Source organism: Passer montanus, unplaced genomic scaffold (genome assembly GCF_014805655.1).
Source record: "Passer montanus isolate IOZ18808 unplaced genomic scaffold, ASM1480565v1 scaffold98, whole genome shotgun sequence".
NCBI classification, from domain to species: Eukaryota; Metazoa; Chordata; class Aves; order Passeriformes; family Passeridae; genus Passer; species Passer montanus.
In genome coordinates this window covers 1,684,370-1,705,099 of record NW_024375256.1, presented here as the reverse complement: position 1 = coordinate 1,705,099, position 20,730 = coordinate 1,684,370, and the positions used below count along the sequence as shown (strand labels likewise).

At 49.7% G+C, this 20,730-nt stretch overlaps 1 protein-coding gene across 1 annotated transcript in view; it reads left to right on the top strand.

Moving 5' to 3' along the window:
* The first annotated feature begins 607 nt into the window (after nucleotides 1-607).
* The window catches only part of ZNF469 (zinc finger protein 469), an 83,128-nt gene continuing 63,005 nt past the window's right edge, over nucleotides 608-20,730 (top strand). Inside the window, exon 1 of the mRNA XM_039696571.1 lies at nucleotides 608-716. The gene's annotated coding sequence lies outside the window, so the exon portion shown is untranslated. The remainder of the gene's footprint in view (nucleotides 717-20,730) is intronic.

Here is a 20,730-nt window from a genome sequence, read left to right as displayed (position 1 = left end):
GACCTGTGACTTCCTGGGAAACCTTTCCCAGCCCCGTTCCTGGAGGACAGGGATCAGTTCCACTGTCACAAGGGATTTTTGCTCTGCCTTGCAGCTTTTTCTCCTCATGTTCCCCAGGTGCTTTGCCTTGTTGTTGTCCCATTGCTGATATTCCTGGATAAAGATCACAAGGGATTTTTGCTCTGCCTTGCAGCTTTTTCTCCTCATGTTCCTCAGGTGCTTTGCCTTGTTGCTGATATCCCTGGATAAAGAGAAAAGCAGGAAAACAGAGGAGCAGCAACAGAGATCTTCCTGCTTGCTAAAAAATAAATGGCTTAATGAGTTTTTTTAAATTTATCCCAAAGGTGTCCAGCAGAGCATCATCCCAGACCTGTGACTTCCTGGGAAACCTTTCCCAGCCCCGTTCCTGGAGGACAGGGATCAGTTCCACTGTCACAAGGGATTTTTGCTCTGCCTTGCAGCTTTTTCTCCTCATGTTCCCCAGGTGCTTTGCCTTGTTGTTGTCCCATTGCTGATATTCCTGGATAAAGAGAAAACAGAGGAGCAGCAACAGAGATCTTCCTGTTTGCTAAAAAATAAGTTAATAGGTTTTTTTAATTTATCCCAAAGGTGTCCAGGGCAGATGAGGGGCTGGGACTGGAGCAGGAGCCTGGATTTACACTGGGGCCATCCTAGAGAGCTCTGATCTCCACCAGAGCGTGGATCCAGTGAGGAAGGTAAGGAAACAGCTCCTTATTTTTCCTGGATTGGTAATTCAAATAACACAGTGGAGGAAGTTTTCCATGTTATGGCCTTTGCTTGTGAGGTTTTGGTTGCTGCCAGCCCCATGGCTGCTCCCTAATTCCCACATCCATGAGGATGGAGCCGTCCTTTCCCAATGGATCTATTGGGCTGTGTGTCCTTAGGATGCAATGGCTTTTATAGGGTGAGCCCAAATTATCCTCTGCCTTCCCAAACAATTCCTCTGTGGGAACCTGTGAAATCCAACACTCAAATCCCACATTTGGGAAGGAGGGAATATCTCAGGTGGAATCTTGGCCACTGAGGTTGGATTTGTGACTCTGCTCCCGTGTTTTCCTGGGTGCTCTGGGAGAGAGCCGAGCTCAAGGTCCCGTGCTGGGACACTCTCTGTGGTTTTGGGTGGAAGGATGTGTTTGCAGCCCAAAATCTGACCTCGTTTTTCCTTGTGCTGTATCATTCCCAGTCCAGCATCCCAGACTGTCTAGTTTCCAAATCCAGGGTTTTAGTAGCAGTTCTTTCTTTCCTGCAGGAAAAATAAATGTGGAGGGGGAATAAAATCATTTTAGAAATTGAGCAACACTGAGCAACCTCCAAGTAAAGGGTGCTCCTCCTCAAGGTGTGCCAGGGGAGCTTTAGGTTGGATTTTAGGGAAAATCTTGGCCTGGAATGGGTTGTCCAACCCTGGCAGTGGTAGAATCCCCATTCCTGAAGGGATTTGAGAACTGTGGGGATGTGGCACTTGGGTTCATGGTCAGTGGTGGCCTTGGCAGCACTGAGGGTTGGATTCAGTCTTAGAGGGCTGTTCCAATTTAAATGATTCCATGATTTTAAGAAAATATGGGAGAGAAATGCCAGCTAATGCAGGATCCTGTGCTGTGCAGAGGTTTTGGACCTGGGCAGGTCTTCTGGGGAACCCTAAAAAAAATACCCCTAAACCCTGGGATGTGTTTGGGAACAGGCAACAAAAGCCATGAAAAAGAAGCATTTCCCTTTCCAGCTCCTCGGGAGTTGGAACTGGTGTGGAAAAAGATGTTGTGAGTTACTGGTGATGAATGAGCCTCTAACAGCCCCATTAATCAACGCTAATCATCGGGGTTGTTTGGGGAGTGGGAATTTGTCCATGCCGGGGTTGATTCCTGTATGGAACAAACGCCTTTGTGGGGATCTGCTCTGGAGTTGGACAGCAATCCTGTGCCTGATGTTTGCTTGACCGTCTGGTGACTCAGGAAAATCAGGAGGGCCCAGCAGAGCTTTTGCTGGCGTGGGGAGCTCTGAGGAATCCTTCCAAAAGCAGCTCCGGAGGTGAATTCACATCCCTGGTTGGTTTTTGGTGGGATTTTTCCTGGGATTTTTAGCTCTGGTTTTGATTTCTTTACTTCTGCTGAGAGTATGCATTGGCATCTGGGCACCTCTATGATTCCAAGAGGATGATTTATTCCAAGTGATTGTTCCATGAAAATCCTCTTTCCAGAGGCTCCACAGCCATTCTGCGTCATCCCCGCTCCTAAATCCCTGTAAAGGATCTTTGCTTGTTCAGGAAAATCCCTCTCCTGCTCTGCAAAACGTAGGTGTGACGGAAAAGATCATTCCAAAGGTTTCACCCAGCTTTATTCCTACAAACCCAGTGAAATTCCCCATCCAGGAGACTGGGGAGGGATTCAAGGTCGAAAGCACTGGGTGAATTCCCATTTTATGGTCCCACAAGTTCTGGGGACAATTTCCATGTGCAGAACTCCCATCAAGCCCAGTGTAAGGATCCCACCATGCCAAGTAGAGACTTCCAGGACACTGGATTTATGGAAAAACTGAACTTTTTGTGCCCTTTCTGCACAGATTTCCTTGTGCCGGCAAAAGGAACGGGAAACTCCGTAGTGAGCCCTGATCCCTGGATCATCTGTTCTGAAAACAGAGCTGGATAGGAAGGAAAACAGGAGGAGGAGGATAAAAAGTTATATCCCAGGTTTTACCACAGGGAAAAGGTTGAGGAGGTCACTGGAGTGGCTGAGCCACCAGGAATCACAATTTTAGGGAAGCAGCAACCCAGGAGCCGCTCTTGGCCAGGGACGGTTCCGCCAACCACAATCCACATCAACATTTTTTATGGTGGAATTGGGATTATGGTGCAGAAAAATAAGGAATCAGGGAAGAAAAATGCCCATAAAGTGCCGTTGGAAATCCCCATTCCCTTCCCAGCCCTGCCTCCATCCCTGTGAAAGAGCCTTTATGGACTCGTGTGTCAGCAAAGGCTCGGGTTTGGGTTTTTCCCTTTGTCTCAGCGCTCCAGGAACCTTTTGCCATGCAATTCCCGAGGTTTATTTGCTCTCCCGAAGAGCTGATAGCTGGATATATCCCCAAAATCAACACTTTGGATTGTGCTGTTTATTTAATGACCTTCCCTCACTTCAGAGTGATTAAGTCCGTCTGCGGCCGGGTGTTTTGCTTAGCGTTAAATTCCCGTTATTTTGGGAAGTTCATTTCCACACTGCGTCCTTCCAGTTGCCTTCCTGTAAGTGAGGAGGGTTGCTTTGGATCCAGGTTTTCCTCCCCTCCTCCCTGGATTGCAATTTTCCCTTCCTGGCTTGCGAGCAGCTTCCAAATTCTGAGTGTGAAAATCCACCCTGGAACAAGAGGCTTTCTCCTGGAAAGCCCCAAATCTTCCTCCTGCCATGGGAAAGATGCTCCAAACCTGCATCCCCTCATCCCTGGCATTGGGATATCCCAAAATCCAGTCCCTTGCAGAACCTCCCAGGATGGTGGTGGGCACCAAGGTTCAAGGACCTCATGTCCTCTGTCCATCTGTCCCGACAAACGATGGCTCCAGAGGTGACATTTGGGATCCAGGGGTGGGATTTTCCCAGTGTGGGATCCAGTGGAGGCTGAATTCAGGGAGGGACAGCAGGACTGAGCCTGCCACAGCAGCCCTGCTCCACCTGGAGGTGAAAGCAAATTCCAGCAGAGCTCGGGGCCAGCTGGGATTTGTAGGGCAGCAGCTGATCCCAAAAATCCCAAAGGGGAGAGATCTCCCTGGTGGGGTTATACTGAGGGAAAGAATCCATGGTGGAAAAGCAGAGGGATGTGGAAGTGTGAGGAGCTGCTCTGCTGCTCCCCAGGCTCCATCCCAATCCCTGCTCCTTCTGAAGGAGAGTGCTGAGTTCCTTGGGTTCAGGTGTGGGATTGGAATTAGTAATTCCTGGTTGGAATTAGGGATCTCCTGACTGGAATTAGGGATCTCTCCTGGTTGGAATTAGGGATCTCTCCTGATTGGAATTAGGGATCTCCTGACTGGAATTAGGGATCTTTCCTGGTTGGAATTAGGGATCTCCCCTGGTTGGAATTAGGGATCTTTCCTGCTGGAATTAGGGATCTTTCCTGGTTGGAATTAGGGATCTCCTGGCTGGAATTAGGGATCTCTCCTGGATGGAATTAAGGATCTCCCCTGGTTGGAATTAGGGATCTCCCTTCCCAGGGCACAGATTCCCTTTGGGTGTGGGGGACTGAATTTTCCTGCTCCTGCTCTGCAGCTCTGTCTGAGCTGTTCCTTCCCTGGGCACTCCAAAGTTGCCTCCTCCTCAAATTTTCCCCATTTGGAGCATTTATCTTAAATATCCCTAATGAACCCATCCTGAATATCTGATATTCACCCTTCAGCCTTCTCACAGCTCATTTATAGAATCATCATTTTTCAGTTCGGAGCAATTTACGGGAATGAAGTCACCCAGATTAACTGGAATTACAATTCCAAGTGCTCAGGATTTCAGGGAAAGTTGGGAGTGTTGTTTGAGGTGTTTTTTGGGATAACAGCCCCATGTTAGCTCCAAAAACCAGCAATGGATGGGCCCAGGATTTGATCCACAGAATGTATTGGGTTGGAATTTGGTTAAAATTGATTATTCCAATTCCACCTTCCAGGAGGCCACGTTGTTCCTGCAATCCCAAAAAAAAAACCTCTGCTTTCTCTCGAGATAATTTACACTTAAATATTTCTCAGGGAAATTAATCCTGAATTTATGTGGAAAAACACCCAAAAATGGAGTCATGTATCCTGCAAGACTTCCAGGAAATTAGCAGAAGTGAATTACCCCAAACAAAATTACCCTGCCCAGAGCACGTGTGTTCAGGGGAGGGTTTGGAAATCAGCAGAGAAGGCTTGGAGGCTTTTTTTTTTCCATTTGGAAATTTAATGGATCTCATCATTTTGCACAGCCCTATTAGAAATAGGAAAGAGCCTGCCTTGTCCAATTAGGAATTAGAAGGAGAGAGTCAACAGGGAGAAAGATTTCTATTTATATTATTAAAAAAAATACAAAGAAAGAAAAGTGAACTTGTTCTTGAGCTCCTTGAAATCTTGCTGGATTGGGAATTCTCTTCTGTTGAATTAAGAATTCTCTCCAAAACATCAGTATTTGCTGGTACCAGAAAAAATGCTGGGGATTTGTTGCCAAAAATGAATTTAAAATGCACCAGTTAGGACGGAGGGAAAACCAGGAGGGTTGAGATGGTGATGGGGGCAGCTCTTCCAGAATCCAGGCACACATTCCCCAAATGTGGGATATCTGGGATATTTAAGTATTCACTGCCTCGGGAAGCAGGAAATTCCTCCTGCCAGGAGAGAAGCACAAAGTTCAGCGGGACAAACAGGGAGGATGGAAGAGGTTTGGGGAATGCCATTGATCCTGGGGATGGAGCAGCCTCTGGGTGATGATTGATCATCCCGAGTTTCTGGAGCAGGGATGTCCCATGGCTCAGGGAAAACTGGTCCAGCTGCTGGGGCTGGAGGTGCCCGTGGCAGCTCCAAAGCCCAGCCCAGAGCTTTTCCCAAGCAGTGCTTTGGATTATGGTAAAAATCACAGAGCTGGCTCCGGATGGGCTCAGCCTTTGGAGTTTCTGAGCTGTGTTTTCCAGCTGGGCTCCAATTCCTCCTGCTGGAATGTGCAGTGTCCTGCTGGCTCTGAGAAGGAGAGGGAAGGAAAGGTCAAACTCCTCCTGCATCAGGTGCATGGAAAACAGATCCCTGTTCTCCTGGCAGTCACAGCACAGCCCTGGAATGGCAATCCTGGAATAGCAATCTGGGAATAACAATCCTGGAATGGCAATCCTGGAGTGGTAATCCTGGAATGGCAATCCTGGAACAACAATTCTGGAATGGCAATCTGGGAATAACAATTCTAGAGTGGAAATTCTGGAGTGGCAATCCTGGAATGGCAATCTGGGAATAACAATTCTGGAGTGGAAATTCTAGAATGGCAATCCTGGAATAACAATCCTGGAATGGCAGCCCTAGAATTTCAATCCTGGAATGGCAATTCTGGAATGGCAATCCTGGAATAGCAATCTGGGAATAACAATCCTGGAATGGCAATCCTGGAGTGGTAATCCTGGAATGGCAATCCTGGAACAACAATTCTGGAATGGCAATCTGGGAATAACAATCCTGGAATGGCAATTCTGGAACAACAATTCTGGAGTGGAAATTCTAGAATGGCAATCCTGGAATAACAATCCTGGAATGGCAGCCCTAGAATTTCAATCCTGGAATGGCAATTCTGGAATGGCAGTCCTGGAATGGCAACCCTAGAATTTCAATCCTGGAATGGCAATTCTGCAGTAGAAATCCTGGAATGGCAGTCCTGGAATGGCAAACCTGGAATGGCAATCCTGGAATAACGCTCGTGGAATAGCAGTCCTGGAATGGCAATCCTGGTATAGAAATCCTGGAATGGCAGCCCTAGAATGGCAATTCTGGAATGGCAATCCTGGAATGGCGATTCTGGAGTAGAAATTCTGGAATAGCAATCCTGGGATGGCAATTCTGGAGTAGAAATTCTGGAATGGCAATTCTGGAATAGCAATCCTGGGATGGCAGTCCTGGAATGGCAATCCTGGAATAACGATCCTGGAATGGCAGCAGGGGAGGTGCAGGGAGGGAGGGTGGCTGTGCTCATGGGGATATTGGAGCTGCCTTTTCCGTGGGGTTCAGCTCCTCCAGCTGCTCAGATCCTGCTCTCCAGTGCAGGGAAACTTTTCAGGGAGAGATCTGGAGTGACAGGACAAAAGGGAATGGCTTCCCACTGGTGGTGGGATATTGGGAAGGAATTCCTCCCTGGGAGGGTGCTGAGACCCTGGCCCAGGGTGCCCAGAGCAGCTGTGGCTGCCCCTGGATCGCTGGCAGAGCCCAAGGCCAGGCTGGACAGGGCTTGGAGCAGCCTGGGACAGTGGCAGGTGTCCCTGCCCGTGGCCTTTCCATGAATTCTGTGAGCCAGCACAATCTCTTGGATACCCTGCTGCTGGCACATCCTGCTGGGGTACAGGGTGCCCGTGCCCTGCTGGTTTGCTCACCCCAGACCCCATTTGTGGCTGTTCCCTGTGGAATTCCTGCTGCTTTTGGCTGTGCCCTCCCATCCCAGGGCACTCCAGGCTGGGAGCTGCTCCCTCCAAAGCCACCCTGGCTGGGGCCGGGGCAGGGCTGGTCCCTGTGCCAGGGCTGTGGCTGCTGCCAGGTGAGATCTGCCAGCTCCACCATGCAGGTACCGCCAGTGAGGCTCAGGGAGCAGCAGCTCCCAACTCCTGGAATGTTTTTTCTCCCTGTAAAGTTCACAGCGAGGTCAATGCACTCCAGAGGAGTTTTTTTGTTGCTGTCACAGTGAGGAATTCTCTGGCTCAGCCTCTCTTTGCTCCCAGTGGAAACTCCTTGGCAGGTGAAGCGTGGATTCACCTGCCTCACCTCAGGCAGCTGAGGCAGATGCCAAACCTGAGCTGATCATCCCAGAATAACCATGGAAAAGCACCTGGAATGTCCTAAAACAGGTGGCTGTGGGAGCTGGGGGAGCATCAGGAGTCCCCAGGATGCAAATTCCAGGCTCTCCTGGATGTGTCTGAGCAGCCTCTGGGTCCCCAGGGGAGGGACAGGACTCAGTGCGGGGACTCCTGACTTCACTGGGACCTCCTTAAAATTCCCAAGGGAAATCCCTCTGGATGAGGCAGGAAGGTTTCCCTGTCTCAGGACATTTTGCTGCTCCAGCACCATCCCAGTGAAGCTCCCAGCACTTGGAATGAGCTGCTCCAGGACTTTGTCTGGACAGGCTGTTTCCTGCACCAAAATGTGGTCGTTGGATATGAAAAATTTTTGGCTTCCTCTGAATTATTGGAGTGCTGGATTGAATATAGGATGGACTAAAATTCCCCCCACGCCCTGTCCAGCCTTCTCCTCTCTTCCCTAAAGAAATCCCCCTCCCAAACAAAGCTTTGTTATGTCTCATTGTCTTCTCTGGCACTTGGAATTGTGAGTTTTTCCCATCTCTCTTTGGCATCATTCCACGCTCTCCAAGGCTTTGTTGGTTTTGCAGTGATTCCCACTCTGGGACTTGACTCCCGGACCATGGGAAAGGCTCCATGGCTGGGATGGGGCTGAGGAGAGGCACCCCTGACCCTGCAGGGGCTGGGCTGGGTGAGGAACACGCAGGAGGTGCTGCTGGACTGCACCCACCAGGATCTGCTGGGAGCCTGGAAGGAATCCCAATTTTATTCCTCAATCTCTGCTCAGATGTGGCCATCAGGCACACGTGTCCTAATCCTGGGGACAGAACTCTCTGGGGCTGGGCTGGGCACTGGTTGTGTTCCACAAGTTCAGAATTTCCAGCATTATCAGGTCATGGAATCATGGAACGTTTGGGATGGGAACTCCAAAGCTCATCTGATCCTGCAAGGAGCAGGGACCCCTTCACCTGGAGCAGGTCACTGAGGGTGAACATTCCCAGGGAAACACGAAGCATTCCAGCCTGGGAACTGCAGTGCATGGAAAAGGTCCCAAGCAGAGCCCCAGCAGAGCCAGGAGCTGTGGGTGACATTTCCTGTGGGCCAGGAGACACCAGGGCAGCTTCCCCAGGAGAGGGGATTGGGAAAGCACCCCGCACCTTGCAGCTTTTTTCCAGCTGAAAATCTTCCCCTGGAGCTGGAATAAAGAGAGATTTCCCCCAAAGAGAGCAAAATCCATGGAAATGCCAGCGTGATGCTGCTCCTGCTGTGCCTCCATCCCACTGGAACCTGCAGGGCTACAAACCTGGACAAAACGAGGGCTTCTCCTTGGCTCTGCCACTCCCTCTGCAGGTTATTCCCAATCCCGTGCATTTTTTGCAGCAAATGAGGTTTCCCAATCCCTGGATAAGATCTGCCTTGCCCTCAGTGGAGTCATTAATTCAATCTGCTGCAATAGCACTTTAATTGGGTTAAATTAGTGCACACCAGTCCCAGGAGCAGTGGAATAAAGCTCTTTATTGTGTGAGGATGCTGAGTGCTGGGCGGGATCCTGGTCCTTATCTCTTATCTCTTATCTGTCTCCCAGTGCATCCTGTCTCCCAGTCATTCCCGGTGCCAGCATTCCAGCAATCCCCAGTTAAATGTTCCACTGTGTGTTAAAACCTCATGGTTGTGGTTGAACTGCCAGAAAAAGCAGAGTTAAAATTAGTCAGAGTTTAATCAGAGTTAATCAGATTTAAATCAGAGTTTGATTGCTTGTGTTGTGCCAGGTGTGATGATGATCCCAAATTCTGTGTGATGTCCCATATCCTTCATCCCCATGTCCCACATTCTTGTCCCCGCTGAGCTCCGCTCTTTGTAGGACCAAGCTGAGCTTTGTCAGGAGCGTCTGATCCATGGCAAAGCTGGCTCTGTGCATGGGAATGGATGAAGGGATTCACTCAGGTGCTCTGCAGTGAGCAGGGAATCCAGACACGATGATCCCAGCATGGATTGCTCCAGAGCCAGCTCTGCCTTGGAGAACTCCACCAATCCCAAAGAAACCCCGGTGCTTTATTCCAGCTAAGCCAAGACACAGATTTAGACAAAATAATAAATGTCCAAACCCATTCTCCTGCTTCTTTTCCTGTAATGCATCGTGAAAGGTCTTTGAAGACAATTCCAAGCCCTCTGAACAATCCCATATCCCCCTCCTCCCGCTCCGATGCACCTGAGCTCCCCTCCAGGAGCCGCCTTGGCTTCCTTCCCAAAAACAGGGCTGGGAAATCTTCCCTCTCATGACCTTCCCGTCCTTTTCCAGAGGATCCTTGCTCAGGCCCAGCATGGGATCCAGGCGTGCCCCCAGCTCTGCTCCTTGGTTCTTTCAGCGCCGGAATTCAGCTTTAAAAAACGCTTTGTCTGAGTGATCCGGGTGTTTCTGGCTGCGCAGCTTCCAGAGGCTCATCCGTGGAAAACAGCAATGGGGAAAACAGATCCAGGAGGTTTTCAGTCATAAAACACAGACGTAAAATGCCCTCGGTGAGCAGAGTTCACAGGCAGGACATAGGCTCCTGAAACCATGGGGGTTTTCCTGGTTTTTGCAGGATAATAATGTTTTTCATGGATTTTTGGGAAAAGATTGAGAGACAAAGCCAAAAAAGAAAAAATCTGCGATCCTTTAAGGTTCTGGCATCCCGTCTTCCCGACATCCCAGATCTCAGGAGAGCTGGAGCTTGGGCTTGGAGATGCCCAAAAGGAGAAAGGGCAACCTCAAACGAGTTCTGGCTGTTCCCACACTGCAGATTTAAAGAATTGTGTGAGTGCTGGAAGGGAAGGAGGGAATTCCTGGCTGTCCTGACATCCAATCACCCCAGAGCAGCGCTAATTGCAGCCGCACTAACGAGCTTTTCCCAAGCACAACATCCCGACTCTCCCTCTCCTTCCCCCCATCCCATTCCTGCTTCTAGCATTGTTGTGTTTTCCTTGATTATGCAGTGGCAATCCCTAATTAAGGAACGAGGTGCTGGAGCTCGTGGAGCATCCCTGGCTCTGGAGAACTCCAGGAATATCTGTCTGTGCCATCAGCTCCAGGGTTGTTTATTTGTGGGAAGCACCAGACAGGGATCTCTCATTCCACACTTCCCATTTGTCTCAATCAGGGAGCTTTTCCACACCTCGGCATTCCTGGCAACCAGGGAGTTCCCTTGGAGCTTTCCTGCTGTTCTTCTGCCCTTTTCCTGTCTCTCCACATCTTTTGAGGGAAGTTTCTGCCTCTTCTCCCACGCTGTCACCTCTGGGCAGGGACACAGGAGTGGCTCCAAGCATCTTGTGCTCCAGCAGCAATTCCTGTCCCACTGTTCCATCCCCAGCTCCAGGAAAAAGCAGGAAAGCAGGACAACAACTACCTGTGGGTATTTTAATTGATAAGATACCCATTAATTCATTGATTTTGGGGCAGGTTTGGTTTCAGTCTCATTTATGGTTCATTTTGGCTGCTGCCAAAGGAAAAATTATGGATTCCAGGACTTTCTCCCATTATTTGAGCCTTAAAATGGGATTTGACATCCCCAGGCAGCTTTGGGGACAGCTTTGGTGGCTTTGGGCTGCCATGGCAGGAAATAGAGGGAAAATCAGGATCAGAATCTATCAGCCCTGGGAAAAGGGAAACAAAAGCTTTTTTCCAGTTTGGAGTGGTTTATTTACGGGATGGGAAAGGATTTTCCATCTGTTTGGTGGGATTTGGGTGGTTTGGAGGGATAGGATGTGGATTCAAGGCTTCATTCCCAAAACCGGCTCCTGTCCCACTTAGAGCCCACCCTGCCTCAGCCCGGGGCTCCGCAGCTCCTCATTCCACGGGGCAGAGCCGCGATTCCCGGGATGGATGGACGCGATTAAGGACAGGAGGGAGCTCAAGGATCCGCTTAACTCCAGGATTCCTTGGGAATCCCGAGGCTGCCGGAGCTCCAGGCCGATTTCCCGAGCTCTGCTCCTGCTGCCTTCCCCATTCCTGGGGAGATTTCTCTGGAAAAGCAGACGGGAATTGCCCCTGGAGCATCGCAGCTCCCGGTCCTGGGCTGGTCCCTGCTGGAAGCGGCGGGAGGGAATGGGAATCGCGCAGGGATGCGGGGCTCAGCTCCTGCACATTCCCTGTCCAGGGGAAGGAGGCAGCGGCTGCCCTTGGCACGGCCCTGCTGGAGCCATTCCCGAGCTCCCCCAGCTCCTCGGTTTCCATAGGAAACTTCGCTCCCGAGCCCAGCGCTCGCTCCGGCTTTTATGGGATTGCGCAATCCAGGGGCTGCTCCAGCGCTTTTGGAAAAGGTTAATTTTTTCTATTTTTTCTAAGTTTTGTTTTATTTTTATTTAATTTTTATTTCATTTCATTTCATTTCATTTCATTTCATTTCATTTCATTTCATTGTTATTTATTTTTTCTAGTTTTCCTAAGTTTTATTTCATTTTAATTTAATTTTTATTTTATTTTCATTAATTTTAATTTTATTTGTATTTCTGTGGTTTTATTTTACTTATTTCCTTTATGTTTTTATTTCTATTTTATTTTTCATTTTGATTTTTTTATCTTACTCCTGATTTTCTTTTACTTTTTATTTAATTTTAAATTATTTTTAATTTTACTTTTATTTTTTCCTTTTATTTAATTTCTATCTATTCCTTTTCATTTTATTTCAGTAATTTTTATTTTTATTTTATTTTTTAGTTTTACTTTCTATTTCATTCTTCTTTTGATGCCATTTCTCTTTTAAATTTATTTTGTTTATTTTTATTTTTAAAAATTTTATTTCCATTTTTATTTTACTTACTTTATTATTGTTTTCTTATTTTATTTTATTCCATTCCATTCCCCAACCAAGTGGCAAAAATACCTCTTAGACTGAATATTAGGGAAGGATCGCTGGATTTTCCTCCCATCCCAAAGCCTCACACTCAGGATTTGCCTCAAAGATTCCAAACCCCAGAAGAGGGAAACCCAAAGTTTAGGGATTTGTGCTAAAAGGGCCTTTGGAAAGTGAATGGGAAATGGAAATGTTCCCATGAAAACGGGGTTTGGAAGTCCCTAGGGACGCACAGGGTCCTTTGGAATGCTGTGCCAGAAAAGAGAGGGAAAATTCTCCACATGGATCTGGGAAAAGGGTCAGGAAAGCTCTTTACCACTTTGGCTTTGCAGGACATCAAATGCTTTTCCTTCTGTCGGCTGGAATTTGCTTCCAGGGGGGAATTTTGATGTTCCCTCCCCCCCTTCTGCCCTTTTTTTGCTGGAGCATCCAAGGAAGCTCCTGGCTTCTGCAAGGTTTCCAGATTTTCTTTTTCCACGATGTAACCTTTTAAAAATTCTTCTGCCCTTAGGAATCTTGGGATGTTTCAGGTTTCCTTGGCCAATCCGGAGCCTTGTGGAGCTCAAGCTGTTCCTTTGAAGCCACAAAAGGCTCAAATGCAACCTAAGGAATTTGCTACCAGAAAGGGTGGAAAATTCCCCCTCCTCTGGGATGTTCCCTGCCGGATTCGGTGGCAAGAAAAGGGGAGGGAAATAAAAAGGGCAGGAAAATAAAGATGAGGAATAACTCGGCATTTGGGGCCCAATAAAAACAGGGAATCTTAAAGCAAAATGAAAAAAATTGAGAAGGTTTACGGGTGTTTGAGGAAAGGTCAGATTTTACTGTATTTCCTCCCAAGAAGGTCAGAATTTCAAAAGGTTGATCAAGAAATGGTCCCTGCCTGGTTCTGCTGAGCAAAAAGTGGAAGTTGTGGGGTGGAAGTGGTGACAAATCCCATGAAATTTTAATTTCCTGCAGTTCATTAATTTCTCTTTCATGGGCTGGAGATAAAGCTTTGCTCAGATCCACGGTGGGGATGTTGGGATGGGGCTCCAGCTTGAGGCCATCTCAAGACACCCATAAATAATTTGAATTAGGAATCGAATTTCCAGTACCGGCTCCTTGGGTTCAGTGGGGATGTGATGGAAAAATGGGAACACCAGTTTGGGGACAGGACCTGCAACACTTTCTCATCCCAAACATTCCTGAGGGGGATTGTTCCTGCTGTTAGTTGGATTCTCCATTTGGAGATCATGATTTCTTCAACAGAAAAACAATTTCAATCTGATCCAGCTTGTTCTGGATCCCTCCAAACCAAATCCAGAAATCCCATCTCACATGGAACGATTTGGGTTGGAAGGGATCCCAAAGCTCATCTCATGCCACCCCCTGCCATGGGCAGGGACACCTCCCACTATTCCAGGGTGCTCCAAGCACCTGGCCTTGGACACTTCCAGGGATCCAGAGGCAGCCACAGCTTCTCTGGGAATTCCAGCACAGGAATCCTCTCCCTTCTGGCAAAGCCCTGGTGAGCTCAAACTCCTGGCCCGACACATCCCAGCAGCTCCAGGAGCCCCTCCGGGCAAACCTCAGCACAAGGAGAGGCAGGAGAGAGAATTCTAGACTGCTAAAAGTATTCCTGGGGGGAAAATCCCACCTGAGCCCCTTCTGGTGACACCATCCCAACTCTGCACTTGGCCGTGGCGGCGGCTCCTGCCAAAGGCTGAGCTGGAGCTCCTGCTCTGTGCTCGGGCTCTGGCTTTTGCTGGTTTTCCTTGGGAGCAATCAGGATTTGCACGTTCAGACAACCTCCTGATGCTCGTCTGGCAGCAGGCAGGCCTGGATGCGGCGTAGGAAAGTTCCTTTGTCTCCTGTTTCCATTTTTCTTGGAAGGGAGGGCAGCGCGAGAGGCGGCGGCCGAGGAACGAGGGCTCGGATCCGCCGGCCAGATTCCTGCATCCAGCAGCTGAGAGCAGGGAAAGGGATTTATCCCCGATTGCAGCTTTGGCTTGGAGGCCACAGCTGTGATGGGTGCTGGGCTGGAAAACTCCAGGGAGGATTCCCCTCCAGTGGCTGGATCCAGACCAGGATGGGGAGAGGGATGGAGCAGTGGGATGAGCATGGGAAGCAGCGTCCAGCAGGAATTCAGGTCCCCAGCTGGACAGTGGCACCCAAATCCTGGAGCAGTGGCACCCCAAATCCTAGAGCAGTGGCACCCCAAATCCTGCGACAGTGGCACCTCAAATCCCATAGTACTCACTGACTCTCTCAAATCCTCAGCTGCCAGAGATTCCTGGAGATTCTCAGGTTCATTTGGACTAAAAATGGTGGAATTGGAAGCCCAAGAAAACGTTGTCAGAGTGAGGAGAGAATAGAAAATCCACCCCTTTTTTCCCCAGTGGAATTATTTTGAAGGCAGCATCACTTTGCCTGGCGAAACCTGACTCAGGAATTTTGCCTCCTTGAGGCTGGCAGGGCTGGCAGCAGGACAGAAATGTTTGCTCCAAGAAAACTTGGCAGAAAGCAGGATTTCCATTGAAAAAACACAACCCAAACAAGAAATCGAGCTAATCCCTTCATTTTCTCTGTAGATTTCCCTCCCGAGCTGCCTTTCCACGGCCTGCCTGGGTGTGTTTCGGATCCCAGGTGCCTCCCAGCAATTACGTTGAGTTAAAATTCCTTCCTGACCTTGGGTTTATCAAGCGCCGCGCTCAGGTTTGGCATCTGTCAGGCTGCTAAAAACAACATCCCGCGTGCCGGGGCTCGTTCCCGAGGCCTGGGGGCACAGGGGGATCGGGAGCAGGTGGGACAGGGAACAATGGTGGAGGCGGGAGATGCTCCCCTGGAAACGCGGAGCCGCGGGCTGCTGGAAAATCCAGCGGGAGCAGGAGGAGGGCTTGGCAGGCAGCCACGGTGACAAACACTCCCGGGAGGTACCTGTCCTTCTGGCTCTGCCTTTGGAACTCTTCATCCATGTGGGATGAAGAGTTTGGCTCTTCTCCGCTCCTCCTGAGGTGGAGCCATGGAATCATGGAATGGTTTGGGATTGGAAGGGATCTTAAAGCTCATCCCATGGGACACCTCCTGCTATCCCAGGTTGATCCAAGCCCCATCCAGCCTGGCCTTGGAGACTTCCAGGGATGCAGGGACAGCCACAGCTGCTCTGGAAAACTTCTGTCAGTGCCTCCCCACCCTCCCAGGGAAGAAAGTATCCATTGGTCCTGGGAGACAAATCTTCATCCCAAATATTCCTCTGGTCTTATTTCTGGTGGAGACTGGGACTGGTTTGCTCATGTGGGGAAGTGGAAAATGGGATTTTCCAGCTGCCTGTGGTCAATGTCCATGTCAATCCCAATGGGATGACATCCAGAGGTTTGGGTAGAATGAGGATCTTGGCTTTGTGTGGCTGAAATAATCTTTAGGTCTGGAAAAAGCAAAAGAAACTGGGACAGTGCCCTGGGATTCAGCTGTAATATCAAAGAGTTGCTTTATATCCCCGTGTCCCATCTGATCCTCATGGCAGGTGGCTTCTTGTAAGGGAAGAGGGCGTGGGAGAGGGAGATATTTATCAGGAATAAAATAACCAGGCAGCAGAGGATGCAAAATTGGCTCAGATTCCCAGAATCCATCTAAACCTTTTTAGACTCTGTGTGGGAAATGTCCTCTGCTCACGTGAGGGAATGGACCCTCTTCTCCCACTCCACAAAACCCAGGTTAGGTGGGATTTGTAAGTGAAAACCTCCTCTGACCAAACTTTACGTTTTCATTTCCTCTGTAAAACTGGGAAATCACCACATTTTTGTTGAGAATTCAACTGTTCTGCCCCAGCTCGGAGCAGCAAGTTCTCCCTCGGCAGAGCTGCTGCTCCATCTGTCCAAAGGGAGCAAAAATTCCAACCCAAACCTTTCAAAAATATCCCAGAAATGGCTTGTTTTGGCTGGATTGCTCCCGTGAACTTGCTCCAAGCTGGCAGGGAAGCGGGGAAGATCTGCTGGAGCAGGGTGGATGTGGGCGAGCGCTGGAACAAGGAGAAGCCCTGGAAAATTTAGGTGGATTTGGAGGAGAGCGGCTTTTTGGTGTGGTGTGTGGAGAGAAAAGCAACTTTTCCATGGATCCAGCTGAATCTGAAGGCTCCTAAAGCCAGCAGGCCAAGATGCCACTTAAGGAATTCTCAAATTCCTCCTGCTTTAGTGGATAATAATCCCATAAATAAACCCCTTTCCCACCATGGGAAGCAAAACACATATCTTGAAAAAACACATTTTGTGCTGAAAGATTTCAATTCTCCAGCTTGGGCCGGCCCCAGAAAATCCTTTTCTTCCCCTTTTTTCCTTGATTTCTGTTCTTCTACAATGCTTTGAAATGAAATGATACCAGCAGCGGGAGAGGAGCCGAGCGGATCGTGCCAAGCCCTGTCCAAACAACCCCACAGCCTCGAGCTGCTCCCGGCTGGATCCTGGAATTCTCTCCCACTGGCTGATAACGTGAGCGTGATTCACGCCCTGGCAGATCGCAGTGTCAGCTCCACTCGCGCCCTCACGGCTCCTTTGAAATGCAGTTCCCTTGGGTTTGCACGGGAGATGTTGGGAAAACTGCCGGGAAAAGAGGAATGGGAGAGCAAGAGAGGCTCGTGGGGGTTGGAAATGTTCCAGGGTTGCATTTTGGGGTCACTTTTTGCCATCCAGGGTCTCTGGCACAGCGCTGGGATGCAGGAATGATGGAGCATGGGTGGAGCTGCACAGTGGCGTTTCCCACCTGGGGAGGATTTTCCTTGGATATTGTGGTTAGGAAGAGCTGTTGAAGCCATGCAGGGATGGAGGAACCACAAAAATTGGCTTTTCCCAAAGTGTTACTGCTGTGCTCTGATCCCATCGCTAGCTCCAGTGATTCCAGCAAAAATTTTGCACCCATTCAGTGCCGTGGCTTTGCGTCAGTTTTTGCCATCCAGGGTCTCTGGCACAGCGCTGGGATGCAGGAATGATGGAGCAGGGTGGAGCTGCACAGTGGCGTTTCCCACCTGGGGAGGATTTTCCTTGGATATTGTGGTTAGGAAGAGCTGTTGAAGCCGTGGAGGAACCACAGAAATTGGCTTTTCCCAAAGTGCTGCTGTGCTCTGATCCTGTCACTAGCTCCGGCAGCTCCAGCAGGAATTTTGCACCCGTTCAGTGCCGTGGCTTTGGAAAGCTGGGCCTGGCTGGTGGCAGGCTCCCTTCTGCTTCCAAGGAAATAGATTTTGGAATGCAGGTTTGGGAATGGAGGTGCTCCCTGGGTTGTTTCATAAAAGTCACACGGCTCCGGCCGCCTGCAGGAAATTATTGTGCCCCAAACTCCAGGAGTTAAGACAGGGGAAGGAGAAATCCCTGGGAAACAAAACAAAGGGAAAGATGAGAGTCCTGAGAAATCCAGGCGGTCCCTTAGTGAGGCAGCGTGGATGGAAGAGAAATTCTGGTCGGAACAGTTTTGTTGAAGGGAAAAAGAAGGACAGAGATCCTGTTCTGCTTCCCTCGGGCACTGGAGGGAAAAACATCCTAAAATACCTGGAACATCACAAAATTCCACTGGGGAATGGGAGCACCCTCAGTTTCCTTTCAAAAGGTCAAAATGCCACAATGATTGAGATGGATTTGGCCTAGGTGAGGCTCCCTGTTCCCCAAAACAGGTTTTTCCCACGGCTTTTCAGCTCACCCAGCCTCCAGTTTACTCTCAGAGCTGCCCTCAGAGCGTTCCCCCCTCCAAGTTCACTGGAATTCACAGTGAACCAAAAAAATCCATTTTTCCACCTGAGACTGGGATGATTTCCTGTGAGTTTGGATTTGCAAAGTGACGAGCGGTGATTCTTGTTCTGGACAAGACCCCTTTTTCCATGGGAATTGGGCTTCTAAGCAGGAATTGTTGGGAACGGCAAATCTTCCGTGGTTTATTGGTCTTTGGTGGGTTTGGCTAGGGACTGGCATCTCCATGACTGCTCCTGGGGCTTGTGCTGGGTCCCAGAGATGATATTTTCTTAATTAAGGCTTAAATAAAATAAAAATTTTAAAAAATAAAATTAAACAGAATAAAATGGCAAAAGCAAATCTAGAACTATACTGTACCAAACAAAACCTTCAGTTTTTCCAAGCTTTTCCCATTCCATACTGATGAAATCCCAGCCAAACTTCAGCACCATCCCTACATCTTAGGTGATGGGAGAAAGCAAACCCTGGCATGGAAAAAGGAGGGGGGGAAAGGCATTTCCAGCTTCCAAAGGGTGATGGATATCCAAAGAATATTGGGCTCTGGCTGCTGAAATCGTGCTGAGAAAGTTGATGTGACCTGGCTGGGTCGTGGTTGAATCCTGTCCTTTCTCAGCCCGCAGTGAAGGAATTGGAGATGCTTGGACAACATCCTGGGAAGGGGCTGGATCTGTCCCTCCGTGGGGTTTGTTTACTTTAGTCTGGGGCGAAGCTTCTGGAGCGCTTTGGAATTGTTTCCCAGCGCGTCTGCCGGCTGCTCCTCACAGAATCTGCATTTTTCCTGGTGACCCTCTGTACTGTCCGTGGCCTCTCCTCCTTCCCTCGTCCCCCTCCCCTTGGCAGCAACAATGTCAACAAAACTCTGCTCCCAAAACTGCAGCCTGACCCTTTTCTGCCCAGTTTTGGGGGCGGTTTTTCCCCTGCTGCTGTCCCAGGTCAATGGATGGATGGATGGATGGATGGATGGAGGATGGATGGATGGATGGATGGATGGACGGATGGATGGATGATGTATGAAGGAGGATGGATGGATGGATGGATGGATGGACGGATGGATGGATGATGTATGAAGGAGGATGGATGGATGGATGGATGGATGGACGGATGGATGGATGATGTATGAAGGAGGATGGATGGATGGATGGATGGATGGACGGATGGATGGATGATGTATGAAGGAGGATGGATGGATGGATGGATGGATGGACGGATGGATGGATGATGTATGAAGGAGGATGGATGGATGGATGGATGGATGGATCTTGGCTTTGATGTTGAGTTTTCCTGGCTGGTGCCGGCCGTGGAGCTGGGGATGCAGGGAGATTTGTTCTGGGAGCACAGAGGGGTTTCCTGGGAGCCTGGTGGATCCCACTGAAAGACATTTGGGGTCAGCAACTGGGGCTGCTCCTCCTCAGCAGGGCTCTGCCACATGTGGGGAGAAGGGAGCTGCTACTGGAAAAATTCCTCAGGGAATTCTCTCTGAGATGCCGAGAACGAGGCTGGATAGGAGGACTTCACTTTGAGTTTGCATCTCTGGTTTTGGGGTGGAGCTCCTGGATTACGTGGGAATGCTCCTGGATTACGTGGGAATGCTCCTGGATTACGCGGGAATGCTCCTTGTGATGCTCCAACCTGTTCTTCTCTACGTGCTTGGATGACGTTGGAGCATTCCTGCAGGGATTTTCTTGGAGAAGCAAAGCTCAGCCTCTCAGTGATGGGCTCTCTGCCATCAAGGTTCCATCAGCTCCTTTTGGCTGCTCTGGGAGGCAGCTCCACCACGGCATTCCCAGGAGGATCCTTCCATCAATCCAAGGATAAGGAGAGCAGACGAGGGACGGAGGCAGCGGATCCAGGCTCTCTCCTCTCTGGAATGACGACATCAGTTGTGGGACTGAGAGGATGAGAACTGGGATGAGCTCCCTCCAAGAGGGTGGAGGGAGCACCCAGGGAATGGTGGCAGAGATTTGGCTTTCCCCGAGCAGCTGGGAGCAGCCAGCTCCACACACTCTGAATTATCCTGCTGGGCGACTTCCAGCGCTCGGTTCCCATTGAATTCCTGGCCCCGGAGCGTTATTGTCAGGATGCTTTTGTCTGACTCAGGCCACTCCAGTCCCACCCCAAAGTGTCTCCCAGTCTCCTCCCAGCCGGGAGCACAGTGGCTGCTGGGTTTCGAGGAAGCCTCCTGCTTCTCTGTCTCTTTTCAGTCGGCTTTTCCTCACCCTCCCACTTTTGGGGCAGGCTGGAGCCCATCCACAGGGTCTTGGAGCCCATCCATGGGATTTTGGAGCCCATCCATGGGATCTGCTAGCCTATTGTTTGACTGCTTCCTAACCAGCTTTTGTCTGGTTGCTTTTTGGGGATGGCTCAGTGAGAGCTGTTCTCAAGGAGACACTCGGAGAATCCCAGAAAATCAGGAAAATGTGGCTGCTGGAAGTGTCAGAGCCCATTAACAGTGCCAGACATGCCCTTTCTGCTCCTTCTCCTTTGCCATTCTGCTCGCTCTGGGTTGGTTTTTCCAGGAATTCTCAAGGCTTTAAATAGCAATTCCAGAATGGCAGCAGCTGGTGAGGAGCTGAGTCCACCCCCTGTTGCCCAGCCTGGGCACACCCAATGGGAATTCCTGCAACTTGGTCACCAGAGGCACTTCAGGAAGGACAGAGCTGCTGGAGAGCCACCAAGGAGCCACCCAAAGACAC